The sequence below is a fragment of the Lithobates pipiens genome, unplaced genomic scaffold, assembly GCF_037356315.1.
Source record: "Lithobates pipiens isolate NorthernLeopardFrog02 unplaced genomic scaffold, aLitPip1_a1.2 Scaffold_25, whole genome shotgun sequence".
NCBI classification, from domain to species: domain Eukaryota; kingdom Metazoa; phylum Chordata; class Amphibia; order Anura; family Ranidae; genus Lithobates; species Lithobates pipiens.
In genome coordinates, this window is record NW_027507787.1 from 108,219,166 (window position 1) to 108,241,433 (window position 22,268).

Here is a 22,268-nt window from a genome sequence, read left to right on the forward strand (position 1 = left end):
GTGGGCCATTACAATGCCAATCAACGACTCTCGCTAGCAGAGTCGCTCTGTTGTATTGTCTCAGATCTGGGAGACCCAGACCCCCCTTGTCCTTTGGTCTGGCAAGCAATTGCAAACGGGCTCTGGGCGGTTTGCGCGCCCAAATAAAGTCCCGGAGCAGCACCTGCAGTTGTCTGAAAAAAATTGGGGGTAGCCGGATCGGTAATGTCTGGAACAAGTATAAGATCCGCGGGAGGGCCGTCATATTGAATGCATTACAGCGCCCGAACCAGGTCAGTGTTAAAGCATGCCAGTTTCCCAAATCAGATTTCAGTCTATTCAGGAGAGGGACAAAATTAAGCGGGTACAATTGCGCCAAATCCGCTGCGATGTCAACGCCCAGGTAACGTATAGATTTTTCAGCTCAGTAGAATGGAAAAGCGGAGCGTAGCCTCTTGGCCTCACCATCCGGGACCGATATATTCAATACAGCCGACTTGGCGCAATTGATTTTATATTTTGATAGGCTGCCGTATCGCCGGAGAGCCGCGAGTATATTGGGAAGCGAAATGTGTGGATTGGAGACGAAAAAAATTAGATCGTCAGCGTACGCCGCAATTTTGTGGTGTGCCGAGGGTTTGGATATGCCAGTAATATTCGGGTCATTCCGAACGTGACACATAAGTGGTTCCAGTGTCAGAATAAAAATTAGGGGAGACAGAGGGCACCCCTGCCTCGTCCCATTAGTGATGGGGAAAGAGTCCGAGCACTCTGAAAGCACCCAATCTCGTCTGATCTTGGAGGCTAAGAAGAGTCAGGCCTGGTTAGTACCTGGATGGGAGACCACCTGGGAATACCAGTTATTGTAGGCTTCTTTTTATGTTGTTGGCGTTGATTCGTTTTGTTTTTTTTCCGCTTGTTTCCCAAGGTGACCATCTTGGCATTTGTCAAGAGGGTTGAGAGTGCCCAAAGAGTTCGCTTACAGCAGCATCACCCTGAAAGAGCCCTATCTCTTCTCATCTCTGAGGCTAAGAAGGGTTGGGCCTAGTTAGTCCCTGGATGGGAGATGGCTTTGGAATATCAGGTGCCGTAGTCTTCTTTTTATGTTGTTGACATTGACCTGTTTTTTTTCCGCTTGTTTCCCAAGGTGACTATCTTGGCATTTGTCAAGAGGGTTGAGAGTGCCCAAAGAGATTGCCTATGGGCACATAAGCCTGAAAGCGCCCGATCTCCTCTGATCTCAGAGGCTAAACAGGGTCGGGCCTTGCTAGTACCTGGATTGGAGACCACCTGGGAATACTAGGTGCTGAAGGCTTCTTTTTATGTTGTTGGCGTTGACTTGTTTTTTTTTTTTTTTTTGTTTTCCAAGGTGACCATCTTGGTGTTTGTCAAGAGGGTTGAGAGCGCCTGAAGAGCTCGCCTATGGCCACATAACCCTGAAAGCACCAGATCTCGTCTGATCTCAGAGACTAAACAGGGTCGGGCCTTGTTAATACCTGGATGGGAGACCACCTGGGAATACTAGGTGCTGTAGACTTCTTCTCATGTTGTTGGCGTTGACTTTTTTTTGTTTGTTTCCCAAGGTGACCATATTGGCGTTAGTCAAGGTTGAGAGTGCCTGAAGAAATCTCCTACGGCCACACCACCCTGAAAGAGCCCAATCTCATCTGATTTCAGAGGCTAAGCAGGGTTGGGACCAGTTTAGTACCTGGATGGGAGACCGCCTGGGATTTCCAGATGCCGTAGGCTTCTTTTTATGTTGTTGCCGTTGACCTATTTTTTTCCGCTTGTTTCCAAGGTGACCATCTTGGTGTTTGTCAAGAGAGTTGAGAGTGCCTGAAGATATTGGCTACGGCCACATCACCCTGAATCTGTTCCATCTTGTCTGATCTTGGAGGTTAAGCAGGGTCGGGCCTGGTTAATGCCTGGATGGGAGACCGCCTGGGAATACCAGGTGTCGTAGGCTTCTTTTTTTTTTCAAATATAATTTTTTCTCCAAATAGGGGAAGACGGTCCCCCGAGTACATAATGCAACAGAGAAATACAGAGCAAAAAGCAGCTGAACAATACTTGATACAGGTATATTCGCAACTGTGAGTCTGCCTTCCATCAATCACAATGATTCGAGGCACGGATAAAGTACTGTACCAAGATCCAGGGTCACACAAACCCCAGGTCCCTCCGGCATATTCCATCCAGAGGGGGGTGTGGGGCCGTCATTCCCAATTTTCCACTCTTTCCAAAAGAGAGAGGGGGTGGAGGGGGTGAGAGATAGGGGAGGAAGGCAGAAAAGAGAAGGGCTGAAAGATCAGAAAAGGAGAAGAGGGGACGAGACACGATGGCAGCCACTGTCCAAGGGGCCAGTCAAGGAAAGCTCAGAGCACTAAGGCGATAGCAGGCGACATCCTTCCAGCGAGAATATAAAGGTATTCCAGATGTCCCAGGTTTGTTTAAAAAATTCTTGTTTACCTTGTGATGTGAGGATCAAGTCCTCCATTTTTTTTAATGTCCCCTATTTTCCTAAGCCAGTGAGAGGGATGCAGGATTTCGCCGCATTTATCACATACCGTAAAATTGATTTTTTTGTACTTCTTAATGGGAATCTGTGAATGGTGCAAGAGAAAGAATGCAGCCTCTTCCTGGATGGAGAAGTCTGTGAATTTTTGTGTTATGCATCGGATCTCTGTCCAGAAGTCCACCAAGCTGGGGCAGGACCAAAAAATGTGCAGCAACGTGCCCTCTTCTTCTCCACACCTCCAGCATATGTTCGAGGAAGAGGGGAAACATTTCTGCAGCTTTGATGGTGTCAAATACCACCTGGTGAGAAGTTTAAAATTCGTCTCCTGTATCTTCGTGCACAGCGACATTTTGAGAGCCAAAGTGATAATGTGTTGTCTCTGTGCTGGGTAAAATGAGCAATTAAGGTCCTTTTCCCAGTTGGACAGACAGGTTAAGTGTGGGTAATCTGTTTGAGAGAGAATGTGGGCCAAAGGGCCTTCGCTCCTGCATAGAGTCTCAAACTCCGTCTGAGGGCGGGCGAACGTTTGAGGATTGGGGGATGGAATGGAGAAAATGATGTTGTTGCACCGCTCTCCAAAAAGGCAGTTGTAAAAGCCCTGTCGGATCTGTTAGGGTTGAGAAAGAAGGCCATTTTCCATCAATGACGAATTTAGACGCATTGTCTAGGTTGGAATTTCTAAGTGGGTCCCCAGTTCAAAGGTTGGATGGCCACGTATAGGGAATAGGGGGGAAGTCAAAGACGTGAGTGTTTTGGGTAGCGATCAGGTGACTGACTTTCAACTAAGCCCCTATAGTGGGATGTGACATAAATTCTGTGGGTAATTACTTATAGCACCACATGGCGCTTCTTTTTTTTTTTTTTTTTTTTTAACAGCACAAGTTTATTGAACAACTCAGTTATAACAAGATATTACAGTAGGTACAAACATTAGCCTCTTCATAGGTGACGGACAGTAATACATCTTACATTAAGGAAAATTCCTGACAATGATAGTATAGACTCCAATATAGCTCACTCCACACACGTATGCAGATTTTCCACCCACCTATCCCATATTTTGTGGTATTTGGCTGGACACCCACGATTTCTATACACCAGTTTAATCAAGGGTAGCTTACTATTAATGCCCATTACCCATTCCCGCATAGTAGGCATGGTTGGACGCATTCAGTATTTAGCCACAAGCTTTCGTGCGGCAAAACAGCGTAGAGTGCAAAAATGTAGCCAAGTATTGATCAACAGAGGTATCAGGAAATATACTAAGTAGGCAACTCTTAGGGTCAAGTTGAAGGGGTGAACCCATGTGGTCATGTAGAAACCTGACAATCTGCCCCCAATACTCCTGGACCAATGGGCATTGCCAGAGAAGATGATAGAAAGTACCAGTCGTACAAGAGCAACGGGGACACTTCGGGTTATAGTCAGGATGATACTTAGCTATCCGGATAGGGGTGAGATAGGACCTGTGTATCACATAGTACTGCGTTAGTCGGTCAGGTAGGCTAAGCGAAGCCTGTTGAATGTTCTCAAGGGCATCCTCCCATTCCTCCCCATCAAAGGGACCTATGTCCTCTTCCCATCTCAACCTGGCCCGTTCAGTGGTTTGCGCCACCAAGCGGGCCCGGAGTAGGCCGTATAGAGTCGAGATCAATTTAGCCGGTTCGTCTCCCATAATTACATCTGTCAAAGCCAGCGACTGTACATTCGGGAAGTCCTGAGCAAATTGCGCACGAAGCGCGTGTCGCAATTGCAAGTAGCGAAAGTGCATATGAGGGGGTATGTTAAATTCCACTTGTAGGGAGGGAAAATCCCTTACGCCCATAGGAGTCACCACCTGATACAGAAAAAGTATCCCTCTAGAAGCCCACAAGTCTACATCTGGTAAGCCAGACAACTCACGAAGCAGGGGGTTGCGCCATAGCGGTGTATGTGAGTGGTAATAGTCAGCTCCCAGTAATCTAAGGGCTAGTTTCCAAATACTCCGGTGGTGTGGCAGGATCCGGGACCGGGCATCCCTAACCCCACCACCCCGAAAAATCATCTGAAGGGGAGTATCAACAAGGGATTCAGTCCTCCCGCCCACCAAGGCCTGATATCTGTGACTATCCGCTCTATGGAGGTGATAAAAATGGGAAATTTGGGCTGCTATGTAGTATGTGTCGAAATCAGGGAGAGCCAGTCCCCCCATAGAGGTCGGGTTTTAAGTGTGTTCCATGCCAACTTATGTCTAGATGGGCCCCAGATAAAGGTGTTTAAGACACCGTCTAATGTTTTAAAGAACGCCACGGGGACCATGACAGGGGAATGCCAAAGTACATAAAGGAGTTTCGGCAGGAGGATCATTTTAGTAATATTGATCCGTCCCATAACCCCAATGGGGAGACGGGACCATGCCTTAGTCTTCTCCCGCACATACAGAAGCAGTGGTTCAAGATTAAGATGAATATACTCCCCAGGTTCCCTCGTAACCTGCACTCCCAAATACTGAATGGAGGATACCCTGGAGAGCGGGAGAGAAGCTGCATCCCGGTCCGGGGAGAACAAGTCAATGGGTAGAACCTGCGACTTGGTCCAATTAATACGCAGAACGGAATGACCACCAAACTCCTCTATGACCCCCAGGGCAGCCTCCAATGACCGACCCGAGTCCTCTAAATACAGTAAAGTATCATCCGCATACATACTTACCGATTCCACCAGAGAACCGCGTCGGAGGCCTACTACAGCCTGGTGTGCCCGAAGTGCAGCAGCCAACGGTTCTGCCGCCAAAGCATATAACATAGGAGACAACCCTGACGTGTGCCACGGCCCAGCTGAAAAGGGTCCGACACCCATCCGTTAACCGTTACTCTTTCCAAAAGAGAGAGGGGGTGGAGGGGGTGAGAGATAGGGGAGGAAGGCAGAAAAGAGAAGGGTTGAAAGATCAGAAAAGGAGAAGAGGGGACGAGACACGATGGCAGCCACTGTCCAAGGGGCCAGTCAAGGAAAGCTCAGAGCACTAAGGCGATAGCAGGTGACATCCTTCCAGCGAGAATATAAAGGTATTCCAGATGTCTCAGGTTTGTTTAAAAAATTCTTGTTTACCTCAAGTCCTCCATTTTTTTTAATGTCCTCTATTTTCCTAAGCCAGTGAGTAATGAAAGGGGGGGAACATTTTTTCCAATAGAGAGGGATGCAGGATTTCGCCGCATTTATCACATGCCGTAAAATTGATTTTTTTGTACTTCTTAATGGGAATCTGTGAATGGTGCAAGAGAAAGAATGCAGCCTCTTCCTGGATGGAGAAGTCTGTGAATTTTTGTGTTATGCATCGGATCTCTGTCCAGAAGTCCACCAAGCTGGGGCAGGACCAAAAAATGTGCAGCAACGTGCCCTCTTCTTCTCCACACCTCCAGCATATGTTCGAGGAAGAGGGGAAACATTTATGCAGCTTTGATGGTGTCAAATACCACCTGGTGAGAAGTTTAAAATTCGTCTCCTGTATCTTCGTGCACAGCGACATTTTGAGAGCCAAAGTGATAATGCGTTGTCTCTGTGCTGGAGAAAATTAGCAATTAAGGTCCTTTTCCCAGTTGGACAGACAGGTTAAGTGTGGGTAATCTGTTTGAGAGAGAATGTGGGCCAAAGGGCCTTCGCTCCTGCATAGAGTCTCAAACTCCGTCTGAGGGCGGGCGAACGTTTGAGGATTGGGGATGGAATGGAGAATATGATGTCGTTGCGCCACTCTCCAAAAAGGCAGTTGGAAAAGCCCTGTCGGATCTGTTAGGGTTGAGAAAGAAGGCCATTTTCCATCAATGACGAATTTAGACGCATTGTCTAGGTTGGAATTTCTAAGTGGGTCCCCAGTTCAAAGGTTGGATGGCCACGTATAGGGAATAGGGGGGAAGTCAAAGACGGGAGTGTGTTTTGGGTAGCGATCAGGTGACTGACTTTCAACTAAACCCCTATAGTGGGATGTGACATAAATTCTGTGGGTAAATACTTATGGCACCACATGGCGCTTCTTAGCGGAATACGGGAGTGAGCTTAGAAAGTTTGTTTCGATTCCAGTCCAATACACGCCCCAGATGGGAGGCCAGGTAGTAGCGTCGCAAGTCAGGGAGAACCAACCCTCCCTGTTGTTTAGACAATGTCAGCTGTGACCGCTTAAGTCTGGGATTTTTGTGGGCCCAGTTAAATTGAGTGAGCAAGGATTGAGCTTGCTTAAAAAACAGGACTGGAATCTGGATCGGGAGAGCTTGGAAAAGATAAGTAAATTTAGGGAGTATGTTCATTTTAATGAGATTGCATCTCCTGAACCAGGAATGGAGGCCAGAATGCCACCCGTGAAGCAAACTGCGGATCTTAGTGACAAGGGGTGGGGGGAAGTTCAACATAAACGTACGCGCGATGTCCGGTGGAATGTAAGTACCTAAGTACTTAAGGGCTGTATGGGTCCATTTAAATCGAAAATTGGACTGCAAGTCTATTAACGTTTGCGGGGGGACTGCAACCCCCATGGCCTTTGATTTCACGAAGTATCCCGTATATCTGGAATTCCCGAAGGAGATTTGGCAAGGAAACTCTGGGATTCGTCAGCGAGAACAGCATGTCATCCACGTAGGCAGATATCTTGCACTCAATAGTACCCATTTGGAGTCCCGTTATGTCTGAGTTTTGTCGAATTGTGGAGAGAAAGGGTTCCAATGACATTCCTGATGTCAAGGGGAGATGAGAGAACCCCATTCGCTTTGACTTGAGCTGAAGGGCGTGAGTATATCTTACTTATCCATGCCAGCATCCGTTCACTCAGACCTATATGGCGAAGGACCGAGAACATTAATGTCCATTTGACCCGATCAAAAGCCTTCTCAGCATCAGTACTCATGAAAAGACAAGGGGTCCCAGATGACTTTGCTTTATGGATCAGGGCAAGCACCTTAATGGTGTTGTCCCTATCTTCCCTGGTGGGAATAAAACCTAACTGGTCAATATGTATAAGGGACTGCAAGTGATGTGCCAATCACGTGGCGAGGATTTTAGAGAATAGTTTTAGGACCGAATTTAGGAGGGAAATGGGTCTGTAGCTCCCACATAGGCCCTCCTTAGGTATCAACGCGATGTGGGCTCTAAGGGTATCCTCAGGAAAATCCCCATTCGAGCTCAGAGTATTAAATAAATTCACCAAGCGCGGGCCGAGAATAGGGAGGAAGGTCTTAAATTATTGTGCGGTATATCCGTCAGGGCCCGGAGCCTTACCCACCTTCGGAGGTCCCACCGCCGTCTGGACTTCTTCCAGTGTGATCGGGTCCTCCAAGTACTCCCGTGATTCCGATGAGAGGGTTGGTAGACCAGAACCGGTTACATATCTGTCTATATTGTCCTGTCCAGACCCTGAATCGGGCAGGTTGTAGAGATCAGAGTAACATTTTTCAAAGACTTCGGCTATTTGGGTTGGGGTAGAGGCCCTCTGGCCATTCTCATCTATCAACTGTGGTATGTAAGAGCCAGATTTCAACTCCTTTACTGACCTGGCTAAGATTTTTCCGCATTTGTCCCCTGACTCCTACGTCAGTTTACGACAAAACTGGAGTGCCGCTTTCGCTTTATAATGGAGTAGGTCAGCAATATGGGTACGGAGTGTCCCCAATTCAATCTCTAAGGTCCGTAAGGGGGTATGTTTATGTTTCGCTTCCACAGAGGCAAGTTCACGAAACAGATTAGCAAGCTGTTCCTTCCGTGTTCGTTTGATGCGCGCCCTGTGCCTGATAAGTACCCTGCGGAGTACTGACTTGTGAGCCTCCCAAATTATCCCCGGGTCACAGTCCTGCGTTTAGTTTTCTTGGAAATAAAGGTCCAATTCCCTGGTCACATCTGCTAAAACTTCCGGTATCTGGAGGAGGCTCTCATTAAGGTGCCAGAATAGAGACCTAGGTGAGGGGTTCCTAGAGAGGGTGTAGGTAAGGGCTACAGGAGCGTGGTCGGACCAAGTAATATGGCCGATGGAGGAAGAGCTCACCAAGTGCAGTTGGTCATGTGGAATCAAGAAGAAGTCTATCCTCAAGTATGATTTGTGAGGGGAAGAGCAAAAAGAGCAGTCCCTTTCCCCAGAGTGTTGCAGACGCCAGACATCAACTAATTGGTCATTCAGTAAACACTTAGTAATCCGCTTTCTAGAGGAAATGAGGAGCGAGGAGCAAGAGGCAGAAGTGTCAACCGATGGCGAAAGGGGACATTAAAGTCCCCACCTAATATCAACTGGCCCTCCCGAAAGTCACATAATCTGTGCAGGGTAGTTCTGAGAAACGTGTCTTGGTGATCATTGGGAGCGTACACAGTGGCAAATGTAAAAAGGCGCTCTCCAATGTGGCCCCTAAGAAAAAGATATCGGCCCCCAGGGTCCACCAGAGAATCCTGGGGAACCCAGGGGAGCCTGCTAGAGATCAGAATGGAGACTCCCTTGGTCTTAGAGGAGGGGTTAGTAGAGTGGTAGACCTTAGGGAAGGATCTCGACCATAGAAAGGGGAGGGTAGTATTTTTAAAATGTGTTTCTTGTATAAAGGCCACATCAGTACAGGAAGTCTTCAGTTCTCACAGGAGGATCCACCGTTTTTCAGGGGAGTTCAGTCCCTTAACGTTTAGAGAGGTGACCTTGACTGAGTCTGCCATCGCTCCTCGGGGAGGGGGAGGGGGAGGGGGACGTCAGAGAAAAGCAAAGAAAGTTGAACCAAGGTAGGTTTTGGGTAGGTAATGCATGGCGGGAACTAAGGGGGAGAAAGGAAGGGCAAATGGAAGGAAAGGTAAAGGGAAAAAGAGGCCGGGCACCTCAACCCCAGGGGGAGAGGGAAATTAAGGGTTGTCCGCACTCAACAGTACAGGAAGGGTATACTAAAACAGCACAATTATGCTATAGCGCTTACCAGATGTACACTGGGTTTAAAGCGCTGTCCTACTTGGGTTGGTGGGTAGACAGGTCGGAGAGGGAGCCCCCGAATCCTAGTCCCCCCAGTCTCGGCAGTGGTAAATGTCACGTCTGATACCGGTATGCAAATAAAAGACAATCAGTAACATCATATAACCAAAAAACAATAGTATAACCAAAACAGAGGTAGAGCATATAACTGTCAGCACTGAGGGGTCGCCTCGGCTTGCACTAAACGTAGGCATGCACGAGGGAGCCCGTCACAACAGAAAAGGCATCACAGAATGGGATCCACCACCCCCCGTCCCATACCCCTAAAGTACATGCAGTCCCCGAACAAATGCATTTCTCCCTTTGGCAGATTGTCCTCTCCTTACCCCCTCTCCCCCGTCCACGCCCCGGGGGGAAAAGGGGCAGGGAAGGGGGGAAAGGGGGAGTGGAAGGGGGGAAAGGGGGAGGGAAAGGAGGGGAGGGAAAGGAGGGGAGGGAAAGGAGGGAAGGGAAAGGAGGGAAGGGAAGGGTGGGAAGGGGGGGGGGGGAGGGAGGGGGGAAACCGGGGAGAGGGGACAAAAATGCGGAAATGTCAAGTCCTTTAGCGCACTCCCACCAGCAAACACCCGGACCCCATAAATTTCAACTCCTCCCCTCCATGGTCACCACATCAAGATGAAAGAGGAGCAGCCCTGGTCGGTGCATAGAAAATCCGGCAGGCAAGGGGCTGGGGCCATCCAACGGGAGACTTCACCCGAGCAGCAGTCCTGGGGCCCGCCAATTAGTGTCTCTCCTGCATCGCCATCGGGGGCTGTGTAGAGCATCCAGAGGGAGGCTGGGACTGCCCAAACAGTAAGGGGTAAATCCTCCAGGGGGGTCAAGAGTCACCCTGGAGGGAAGCAGTGTCTCGTACCAATAGGCTCAATAAATAAGTCATCCAGGGTCCCCGAAAGCTGCAGAAGGCAATGTCGGCAAAGAGTAGGTGGGAGCCAGAGGGGGGGACGAGGGGCGCAACCAGGGGGAGGGGACACATATGCGGGAATGTCAGGCCCTTCCAGTACAGCGCACTAGGTATCACTCAGACCCCCCAAAGTGCAACTCCCCCATCTCAAGACTCCAGAAGGGAAGATGAGCCGCCCTGGACTGTACATGAAAGAACTTGCTGGCAAGGGGTTGGGGCCATCATCCCTTCCTCCAATGGGAGATGCCACCGGCATGACAGCCCCGTGTCCTGTCAAGTGGTGCCCCTCTGACAATGTCGTTGTGGTATATGTGGAGCATCCAGGGAGAGGCAGGGACCACCCAAACAGTGAGGGGTAAAGCCTCCAAGGGGGACTGGTGTCAGACAGGAGGATAGCGGTGTCTTGTACAAGTTGGTTAATTAGACAAGTCATCCAGTGTGTTCCTGTGAGCAGCCGAAGGAAAGGTCGGTAAGGATTATGAATGGGTGGGGGCCAGGGAGTGCATAAAACTGCCACCAGATGACCGGGCAGAGAGGGCAAGGGGATGAAAGTCAGATCTGGTAGGTGGGGGCAGGGGTGAGGAGTGTCCCTCATATTACTCACGTTGGCCATCCCTTGAAGCTGAGCGCTCTGCATACCCAGGACCTGAGCCCCCTATTTTCGTGGGATGAGCACTATAGGAGGATCGCTACGGATGATTTCATGACCTGAAGACTTGCGGGAGATTACATACTAGATGTATGATTATCTGGTTTGCTAACCTACAGGCCCATATGACTCGAGCGGTGTAAGCCTTCCTCTGAGTCCACGTCATTTGGTAAGCCTCCTCTCCCCTTCTTTATCACGGTGGTGGTGGTATTCTACACATCAGAAGTTGAATTTCACCTTTTTTCACATCACCTCAAGTTTGGAATTGTGATTGATATTACACATTTCAAGGACTGTTAGACGTTCACTTGATGGACTGTATATGTTAAATTAATTTTATTTACCTTAACCTTTTGTGTGCATGAGGTTCATGCACTCTTCCACCTGGGAGTAAAATCTCTTAATATACAACGGAATTTACACATAATTTCTTTTTTTTGAAGTGTATGTAATTTTCTTTGCTTGAATTAGTGCCTTACTGGTTCATGTGGTTTGTTGCCACCTAAGCGCCACACTTTTTTGTTTTAATTTGGGCCTGGTTTGTACCTGGATGGGAGACCGCCTGGGTTTTCCAAATGCTGCAGGCTTCTTTTTATGTTGTTGACTTGTTTTTTTTGTTTGTTTCCCAAGGTGACCATCTTGGCGTTTGTCAAGAGGGTTGAGCGTGCATTTGATCTCAGAGGCTAAGCAGGGTTGGGACCTGGTTAGTACCTGGATGGGAGACCGCCTGGGATTTCTCGATGCCATAGGCTTTAGTTTTAAGTTGTTGGCATTGACTTATTTTTTTTAATTTTATTATTCTTTTATTAAGTAGAACATAAATATAACAGTCAACCATACAGCATGACCCAGGGTCACAATTACATGGTAACAAAAAATAGGCAGCCAAATAACTCTGGGTTCTCAGAGGGGAGTCCTACGGTTTCATGCAGAAAAGAGAGAAACCCCACCTCCGACATGTAGTACAGAACTACTGAGTAACGGAGTAGTGCAGCTCCGTTCAGACAAATGTAATCATGGAGAACAACTGGGACCACAGCGAGCCAGCTTATCATGACCTACGTGAACCAGAGTAAAATATGAGCCGGTCATGTACAGAACCCTGGGGTTCTTCTGGGTCCCGAAGGCTAGTAAGGAGACAAGGCATAGTCAAAAGGGAGGACGGGGGAAGAAGAGAGTGCAAAGACAGAGAGAGAGGAGGTGGGGGGATGGCGGCGGGAAAAAAAGAAAAATAAAGACAAAAAGGGAGGGGGGGAATGCCACCCAGGGCAGACATGGCCTACGTAGGTAAACGTTAGATGTTCAGTCGTTTTCTGGGACAGAGGCACTGCTCATCTCCCGAACGTAGTCTCGAGTACCAGTAAAATACCTCCAGGGCCTCCATGTAACACTAAATGCCTCTTCAGTGTTGTGAAGGGTGGCGGTCAATTCTTCCATCCGGAGAATATGATTGACTTTGGAATACCACAGCACCTTGGATGGGGGCTGAGGCTGCCTCCACAGTGCGGGAATGCAGGCCCGGGCAGCATTCAGGAGTTGCATCGTGAGGGTTTTTTTGTATTTTCGAACAGGCTGTTCGGTCAAGTGTAGAAGGCACGCTGCTGGGAACCCAAAAGTTCCTCAAGGCCGGGCATGCCCAGAAAAGGTGTCCCATGGCCCCCGTATCTGAATTTCACCTCCAACAAACATCCGGGATCGATCTATCCATTTTATTCAGAAGGTATGGGACTCTATACCAGCGTGAGACTATCTTGTATCCTGATTCTTGATATTGGTTTGCGATGGAAGCTTTATGTACTAAGGTCAGGATCTTCCCTATCTGTTGTGGGGTAAATGTGATGCCTAAGTCCCTGTCCCATTTGTGGACAGATGGATTCATAGGGTGTCAGGTCTCTAGGAGTGTCGGGGGCCCTTTGTATGGCCAGAAGAAAGTGACGAAGTTGATAAGCACTAAACAAGTCAAGCGGAGGGTCAGAAAGCTCGGCGACAGTTTGCGTGGTCGGGAGCCCTCCCGAGGGCCACACCTCTCCCAGACGCTGTTTCCCCACCACTGTCAACTGTCGCAGTTTCTTGCTGGTAAATCCCGGTGGGAAGTCTGGATAACCTATAACCGGAGTCATTGGTGATGGCAGGGGAGCAATGTGTGTGCAGCGGAACAACCTCCGCACAACAGCCAACGTAGCTCCCACTACATGCCCAAATAAAGTCCCGGAGCAGCACCTGAGTTGTCTGAAAAAAATTGGGGGTAACCAGATCGGTAATGTCTGGAACATGTATAAGATCCGCGGGAGGGCCGTCATTTTGAATGCATTACAGCGCCCGAACCAGGTCAGTGTTAAAGCATGCCAGTTTCCCAAATCAGATTTCAGTCTATCCAGGAGAGGGACAAAATTAAGAGGAGCGGAGCCTCTTGGCCTCACCATCCGGGACAGATATATTCAATACAGCTGACTTGGCGCAATTGATTTTATAGTTTGATAGGCTGCCGTATCGCTGTAGAGACGCAAGTATATTTGGGAAGCAAAATGTGTGGATTGGAGACGGAAAAAATTAGATCGTCAGCGTACGCCTCAATTTTGTGGTGTGGTGTGCCGAGGGTTTGGATATGCCAGTAATATTCGGGTCATTCCGAACGTGACACATAAGTGGTTCCAGTGTCAGAATAAAAATGAGGGGAGACAGAGGGCACCCCTGCCTCGTCCCATTAGTTATGGGGAAAGAGTCCGAGCACCACTCGTTCACTCGTACCGCTGCCGGCGGCGTGGAGTAAAGCGGGTTGAGAGTGCCTGAAGAGATTGCCTATGGCCACATCACTCTGAAAGCACCCAATCTCGTCTGATCTTGGAGGCTAAGACGAGTCGGGCCTGGTTAGTACCTGTAGGCTTCTTTTTATGTTGTTGGCGTTGATTCGTTTTTTTTTTTTGCTTGTTTCCCAAGGTGACCATCTTGGCATTTGTCAAGAGGGTTGAGAGTGCCCAAAGAGATCGCTTACAGCAGCATCACCCTGAAAGAGCCCTATCTCTTCTCTTCTCTGAGGCTAAGAAGGGTTGGGCCTAGTTAGTACCTGGATGGGAGATGGCGTTGGAATACCAGGTGCCGTATTCTTCTTTTTATGTTGTTGACATTGACCTGTTTTTTTTTTCACTTGTTTCCCAAGGTGACCATCTTGGCGTTTGTCAAGAGGGTTGAAAGTGCCCGAAGAGATCACCTATGGCCCCATCACCCTGAAAGCACCCAATCTCGTCTGATCTTGGATGCTAAACAGTGTCGGGCCTGGTTAGTACCTGGATGGGAGACCGCCTGGGAATACCAGGTGCCATAGGCTTTTTTTTTATTTCTTTTTATTTAGTAATATGCGACATACAATGCAAAGACAACTTCACAGAATGTGTGATACAAATAGTTACAAACAAACGATCATATTGCATGGATATCAGAGCCAATGGTAAGAAGTTCGAGGAGAATAGCACGTGTACAGCTTTGCGGTCATATGAAGATGAGATTAAAGCTCCATCTCGTTGGGATCCTCTACCACTTCAAATATTATTGATACTAGCCCTGCTACCCTCGAAGAGTTTAGATATCCATAGATAGGGGAAGAGTATTGTGTAGTAGTCAAATGGGGTCGGAACAAATACATTTTCTTTTCCCTTTTTTGAGTTAAGAAGGGAAATAGTAGAACTGAAAGGAGGGAGAAGGGGAAAGAGAAGATTGGGGAAGGAAATGGCAGAAAAGAAAAATAAGGGGTAAGGGGGTGTCGTGGGTAGAGTGGATAGGGTGGGACCCCACCCCTCCCAGGGAGCAAGAGACGCCCTCGGCTCACCAGCTCATCAGCTGTCCAACGTTTGGAACAGCGATCTCCAACGATCACCATGAGCTTACTATGTCTCGCGGAGGTATTCTTCCGAAAAGCGAAACTGGGTCCAGTAGAACCATCTGTTCCCATGCTCCTCCGTTTTATCCCTCATTGCGGCAGTCAGGTCTTCCATTCGTTCAATATCATTTACCCTTGCGAACCACTGGGTCACCATTGGAGCAGATTGCTCTTTCCACTGACTTGGGATGCAGGCCCTAGCTGCATTGAGGAGATGTTTAAGTAAGGACTTATGATAACGCTTTCTCGACATAGGAGTTAGATTGAGAAGAACTGCTGCGGGATCATTGGCTAAGGAAATGTCTGTGAACTTGTGGATGAGTCTCAGGACAGGCTGCCAGAATGTTTGTAATTTAGGGCATTCCCAAAAAATGTGGAGAATGGTGCCAGCCTGTTGCCCACAGTGACAGCAGCGGTCAGATTGACCTGGGAATATTTTGGCCAACACCACCGGTGTACGATACCAGCGTGTGATCAGCTTATATGAGATCTCCTGATATTTACTGCAGAGTGACGACTTATGGGCGAAAAAGAGTATTCTGTCCTTCTGTGGTTTGGAGAATGTAGTTTGTAAGTCCCTTTTCCATTTAGCTAGGAAGGGTGGATCCGTGGAGGATTGTGCGTCTGTCAGGATTTGGTAGGACCTAGAGAGGGAACCACGAATTGGGCCATCATCCAGGCAAAGTTCCTCGAAGGGGTGGAATTGTCTAGAGAAGAACGAATGGTTAGGTAGTGATCCGAGGAAATGGATTAGCTGTCTAGCTCTCCAGCTATCCATTGCAACAGGTACTTGCTCTAGCAGTATGGTCCCCATGGGAATCAAGCCCGTGGGTCCAAGAAATAGGGCTGCTCTCAGAAGCCCTTTCGGGGCTTGCCTGGTAAAGGCCTGGTCAGACAGGCCCGGAGGGAATCTAGGATGTCCAATAATTGGGGTCATAGGAGAAGGGAAGTTAGTCAGGTGGGAAAGGTGAAAAAAACTATCCATCTCGGTGAGCGAGGGGCCAATTAACGGGTGAGTAGTCACACAGGGCTCCAATGGCCTCCCCGCCCAAGGCATACCAGCCAGTGGAACCCACGCCATCTCCTGCTCTAGCTTGACCCATAGCTTCAGTTCCCCATGCCGGTGTCTTATCACATATGGTCCCCCATCGCATAGTGTCCGCTGTGTACTGCGCATGTGCAGTACACAGCAACACAGATTCTGAAAATTGCCGAGCATGAACGGCGCCTGCGCACTGAGTCCAGGTTCTATCCCTACTATCCAAGTGGACATAGAGTAAGAATATAAAAGAGCCGAGCGCAGCGAGGCTGAGCCCGAAGCGTGGCGAGCAAAGCTCGCCTGCGAGGGGCCCTCTAATATTCACAACCCTATGTCCGTTTGGAAGGTGGGGCTACCACCTCCACTCACCGCGCAGGCGCCGTTCAGCTTCAGAGATTTTCCGAAGCTTCGTCTGCTCCGTACTGCGCATGCGCAGTACGGCGCAGACACTATATCATGGCCGGACAGTATATGGCAGAACACCGGCACCAGTCAACCACTGGTTTCATGTGCGTCGCTGTGTAATATAGAGCAGGGTCCGGGAAGCCAATACCTCCCCGCAATTTCGGTCGCAATAGCATTGCCCTACCAATACACATATGTTTTCTTCTTGGCTTATTTTTATGTTGTTGGCTTTGACCTGTTTTTTTTTAGCTTGTTTCCCAAGGTGACCATCTTGGCCTTTGTCAAGAGGCTTCAGAGTGCCCAAAGAGAGTGCCTACGGCCAAATCACCCTGAAAGAGCCCAATCTCATCTGATCTCAGAGGCTAAGCAGCGATGGGCCTGGTTAGTACCTGGATGGGAGACAGCTTGGGAATACCAGGTGCCGTAGGCTTCTCATTGTGTTGTCGGCGTTGACCTGTTTTTTTCCCCTTGTTTCCCAAGGTGACCATCTTGGCATGTGTCAAGAGGGTTGAGAGTGCACAAAGAAATTGCCTAGGAGCACAACACCCTGAAAGCGCCCAATCTCGTTTGGTCTCAGAGGGTTGGGCCTGGTTTGTACCTGGATGGGAGACCGCCTGGGTTTTCCAGATGCCACAGGCTTATTTTTATGTTGTTGGTGTTGACCTGTTTTTTTCGCTTGTTTCCCAAAGTGATCATCTTGGCATTTGTCAAGAGGGTTGAGAGTGCCTAAAGAGATCGCTTACAGCCGCATCACCCTGAAAGCACCCTATCTCTTCTGATCTCAGAGGCTAAGAAGGGTTGGGCCTAGTTAGTACTTGAATGGGAGACGGCCTTGGAATACCAGGTGCCGTATTCTTCTTTTTATGTTGTTGGCGTTGACCTGTTTTTTTTCGCTTGTTTCCCAGGGTGACTATCTTGGCATTTTTCAAGAGGGATGAGAGTGCCCAAAGAGATTGCCTATGGGCACATCACCCTGAAAGCGCCCAATCTCCGCTGATCTCAGAGGCTAGAAAGGGTCGTGCCTTGTTAATACCTGGATGGGAGACCGCCTGGAAATACTCGGTGCGGTAGGCTTCTTTCTATGTTGTTGGCCTTGACTTGTTTTTTTTGTTTGTTTCCCAAGGTGACCATCTTGGCGTTTGTCAAGAGGGTTGAGCATGCCTGAAAAAATCTACTATGGCTGCATCAGCCTGAAAGAGCCAAATCTCATTTGATCTCAGAGGCTAAGCAGGGTTGGGACCTGGTTAGTACCTGGATGGGAGACCGCCTGGGATTTCTCGATGCCATAGGCTTTTTTTTAAGTTGTTGGCATTGACTTATTTTTATTTTATTTTTGTTTTATTCTTTTATTAAGTATAAGTAGAACAACATAAATATAACAGTCAACTATACAGCATGACCCAGGGTCACAATTACATGGTAACAAAAAATAGGCAGCCAAATAACTCTGGGTTCTCAGAGGGGAGTCCTAGAGTTTCATGCAGAAAAGAGAGAAACCCCACCTCCGACATGTAGTACAGTATAACTAATGCAGCTCCGTTCGGACAAATGTAATCATGGAGAACAACTGGGACCACAGCGAGCCAGCTTATCATGACCTATGTGAACCAGAGTAAAATATGAGCCGGTCGTGTCCAGAACCCTGGGGTTCTTCTGGGTCCCAAAGGCTAGTAAGGAGACAAGGCATAGTCAAAAGGGAGGACGGGGGAAGAAGAGAGTGCAAAGACGGAGAGAGAGGAGGGGGGGGGGATGGCGGCGGGGAAAAAAAGGAAAAATAAAGACAAAAAGGGAGGGGGGGGGGAATGCCACCCAGGGCAGACATGGCCTACGTAGGTAAACGTTAGATGTTCAGTCTTTTTCTGGGACAGGGGCGCTGCTCACCTCCCGAATGTAGTCTCAATTACCAGTAAAATACCTCCAGGGCCTCCATGTAACACTAAATGCCTCTTCAGTGTTGTGAAGGGTGGCGGTCAATTCTTCCATCCGGAGAATATGATTGACTTTGGAATACCACAGCACCTTGGATGGGGGCTGAGGCTGCCTCCACAGTGTGGGAATGCAGGCCCGGGCGGCGTTCAGGAGTTGCATCGTGAGGGTTTTTTTGTATTTTCGAACAGGCGGTTTGGTCAAGTGTAGAAGGCACGCTGCTGGGTTGTCTGCGATATCTACATTTCTGAGAGTTTTTTTATCGTCCCGGTCACCTCCACCCAAAAGTTCCTCAAGGCCGGGCATGCCCAGAAAATGTGTCCCATGGTCCCCGTATCTGAATTGCACCTCCAACAAACATCCGGGATCGATCTATTCATTTTATTCAGAAGGTATGGGACTCTATACCAGCGTGAGACTATCTTGTATCCTTATTCTTGATATTGGTTTGCGATGGAAGCTTTATGTACTAAGGTCAGGATCTTCCCTATCTGTTGTGGGGTAAATGTGATGCCTAAGTTCCTCTCCCATTTGTGGATAAATGGTGGGGGTCGACTCCTCCTCCTGACTACTCAATAGGTTGTACAGGAGGGAGAGGGTGTGTCGCACAGGTTCCCTTTTGTGACAGATGGATTCATAGGGTGTCAGGTCTCTAGGAGTGTAGGGGGCCCTTTGTATGGCCAGAAGAAAGTGACGAAGTTGATAAGCACTAAACAAGTCAAGCAGAGGGTCAGAAAGCTCGGCGACAGTTTGCGTGGTCGGGAGCCCTCCCGAGGGCCACACCTCTCCCAGACGCTGTTTCCCCACCACTGTCAACTGTCGCAGTTTCTTGTTGGTAAATCCCGGTGGGAAGTCTGGATTACCTATAACCGGAGTCATTGGTGATGGCAGGGGAGCAATGTGTGTGCAGCGGAACAACCTCCGCACAACAGCCAACGTAGCTCCCACTACGGGGTGACCTCTGAGGTCTTTTGGTAGGGAGGACAGGAGCCACGGGCAGGTCAATAGGGGAATGGAGACGGAAAAAATTATAACATCAGCGTACGCCGCAATTTTGTGGTGTGCCGAGGGTTTGGATATGCCAGTAATATTCGGGTCATTCCGAACGTGACACATAAGTGGTTCCAGTGTCAGAATAAAAATTAGGGGAGACAGATGGCACCCCTGCCTCATCCCATTAGTGATGGGGAAAGAGTCCGAGCAGCACTCGTTCACCCGTACCGCTGCCGACTGTGTGGAGTAAAGCGACATCATCATGTTGGGGCCAAGACCTATATGTTCCAGGGTGGCCTGCATAAAGTGCCAGGCCACCCTGTCAAAGGCCTTCTCCGCGTCCGTTGACAACATAAGCAAGGGCCTTCCCTGTACATGCGCCGCATGGATTAAATTGAGGACTCGGGCCGTATTGTCTCTAGCTTCCGACTTATTTTTATTTTTTTTGCTTGTTTCCCAAGGTGACCATCTTGGCGTTTGTCAAGAGGGTTGAAAGTGCCTGAAGAGATTGCCTACGGGCACATTACCCTGAAAGCACCTGATCTCGTTTGATGTTGGAGGCTAAGAAGAGTCGGGCCTTGTTTAGTACCTGGATGGAAGACCGCCTGGGAATACCAGGTGTCGTAGACTTCTTTTTATTTTGTTGGCGTTGACCTGTTTTTTTTTCGCTTGTTTCCCAAAGTGACCATCTTGGTGTTTCTCAAGAGGGTTGAGAGTGCCTGAAGAGATTGCCTATGGCCACATCACTCTGAAAGCACCCAATCTCGTCTGATCTTGGAGGCTAAGAAGAGTCGGGCCTGGTTAGTACCTGGATGGGAGACCACCTGGGAATACCAGTTATTGTAGGCTTCTTTTTATGTTGTTGGCGTTGATTCGTTTTTTTTTTTTGCTTGTTTCCCAAGGTGACCATCTTGACATTTGTCAAGAGGGTTGAGAGTGCCCAAAGAGATCGCTTACAGCAGCATCACCCTGAAAGAGCCCTATCTCTTCTCTTCTCTGAGGCTAAGAAGGGTTGGGCCTAGTTAGTACCTGGATGGGAGATGGCGTTGGAATACCAGGTGCCGTATTCTTCTTTTTATGTTGTTGACATTGACCTGTTTTTTTTCGCTTGTATCTCAAGGTGACTATCTTGGCATTTGTCAAGAGGGTTGAGAATGCCCAAAGAGATTGCCTATGGGCACATAACCCTGAAAGCGCCCGATCTCCTCTGATCTCAGAAGCTAAACAGGGTTGGGCCTTGCTAGTACCTGGATTGGAGACCACCTGGGAATACTAGGTGCTGTAGGCTTCTTTTTATGTTGTTGGCCTTGTCCTGTTTTTTTTTTCACTTGTTTCCCAAGGTGACCATCTTGGCGTTTGTTAAGAGGGTTGAGAGTGCCCGAAGAGATCACGTACGGCCCCATCACCCTGAAAGCGCCCAATCTCGTCTGATCTCGGATGCTAAACAGTGTCGGGCCTGGTTAGTACCTGGATGGGAGACCGCCTGGGAATACCAGGTGCCATAGGCTTTTTATTTATTTATTTATTTTTTATTTAGTAGTATGCGACATACAATGCAAAGGCAACTTCACAGAATGTGTGATACAAATAGTTACAAACAAACGATCATATTGCATGGATATCAGAGCCAATGGTAAGAAGTCCGAGGAGAATAGCACGTGTACAGCTTTGTGGTCATATCAAGATGAGATTAAAGCTCCATCTCGTTGGGATCCTCTACCACTTAAAATATTATTGATACTAGCCCTGCTACCCTCGAAGAGTTTAGATATCCATAGATAGGGGAAGAGTATTGTGTAGTAGTCAAATGGGGTCGGAACAAATACATTTTCTTTTCCCTTTTTTGAGTTAAGAAGGGAAATAGTAGAACTGAAAGGAGGGAGAAGGGGAAAGAGAAGATTGGGGAAGGAAATGGCAGAAAAGGAAAATAAGGGGTAAGGGGGTGTCGTGGGTAGAGTGGATAGGGTGGTGTCCCCTCCCAGGGAGCAAGAGACGCCCTCGGCTCACCAGCTCATCAGCTGTCCAACGTTTGGAACAGCGATCTCCAACGATCACCATGAGCTTACTATGTCTCGCGGAGGTATTCTTCCGAAAAGCGAAACTGGGTCCAGTAGAACCATCTGTTCCCATGCTCCTCTGTTTTATCCCTCATTGTGGCAGTCAGGTCTTCCATTTGTTCAATATCATTTACCCTTGCGAACCACTGGGTCACCATTGGAGCAGATTGCTCTTTCCACTGACTTGGGATGCAGGCCCTAGCTGCATTGAGGAGATGTTTAAGTAAGGACTTATGATAACGCTTTCTCGACATAGGAGTTAGATTGAGAAGAATTGCTGCGGGATCATTGGCTAAGGAAATGTCTGTGAACTTGTGGATGAGTCTCAGGACAGGCTGCCAGAATGTTTGTAATTTAGGGCATTCCCAGAAAATGTGGAGAATGGTGCCAGCCTGTTGCCCACAGTGACAGCAGCGGTCAGATTGACCGGGGAATATTTTGGCCAACACCACCGGTGTACGATACCAGCGTGTGATCAGCTTATATGAGATCTCCTGATATTTACTGCAGAGTGACGACTTATGGGCGAAAAAGAGTATTCTGTCCTTCTGTGGTTTGGAGAATGTAGTTTGTAAGTCCCTTTTCCATTTAGCTAGGAAGGATGGATCCGTGGAGGATTGTGCGTCTGTCAGGATTTGGTAGGACCTAGAGAGGGAACCACGAATTGGGCCATCATCCAGGCAAAGTTCCTCGAAGGGGTGGAATTGTCTAGAGAAGAACGAATGGTTAGGTAGTGATCCGAGGAAATGGATTAGCCGTCTAGCTCTCCAGCTATCCAATGCAACAGGTACTTGCTCTAGCAGTATGGTCCCCATGGGAATCAAGCCCGTGGGTCCAAGAATTAGGGCTGCTCTCAGAAGCCCTTTCGGGGCTTGCCTGGTAAAGGCCTGGTCAGACAGGCCCGGAGGGAATCTAGGATGTCCAATAATTGGGGTCATAGGAGAAGGGAAGTTAGTCAGGTGGGAAAGGTGA

General features: G+C 48.5%; 8 pseudogenes; all 8 read left to right on the forward strand.

Annotated features, from left to right (window-relative positions):
- Window positions 1-1,397: 1,397 nt before the first annotated feature.
- Window positions 1,398-1,516, forward strand: LOC143931401 (5S ribosomal RNA; annotated as a pseudogene).
- Window positions 1,517-1,608: 92 nt separating this feature from the next.
- On the forward strand, window positions 1,609-1,728 carry LOC143931959 (5S ribosomal RNA; annotated as a pseudogene).
- Window positions 1,729-1,826: 98 nt separating this feature from the next.
- LOC143932161 (5S ribosomal RNA) lies at window positions 1,827-1,945 on the forward strand (annotated as a pseudogene).
- A 12,263-nt stretch (window positions 1,946-14,208) lies between these two features.
- On the forward strand, window positions 14,209-14,327 carry LOC143932298 (5S ribosomal RNA; annotated as a pseudogene).
- Window positions 14,328-16,631: 2,304 nt separating this feature from the next.
- LOC143931060 (5S ribosomal RNA) lies at window positions 16,632-16,750 on the forward strand (annotated as a pseudogene).
- Window positions 16,751-19,969: 3,219 nt separating this feature from the next.
- On the forward strand, window positions 19,970-20,088 carry LOC143931893 (5S ribosomal RNA; annotated as a pseudogene).
- A 320-nt stretch (window positions 20,089-20,408) lies between these two features.
- On the forward strand, window positions 20,409-20,527 carry LOC143931278 (5S ribosomal RNA; annotated as a pseudogene).
- Window positions 20,528-20,628: 101 nt separating this feature from the next.
- Window positions 20,629-20,747, forward strand: LOC143932664 (5S ribosomal RNA; annotated as a pseudogene).
- Window positions 20,748-22,268: the final 1,521 nt, after the last annotated feature.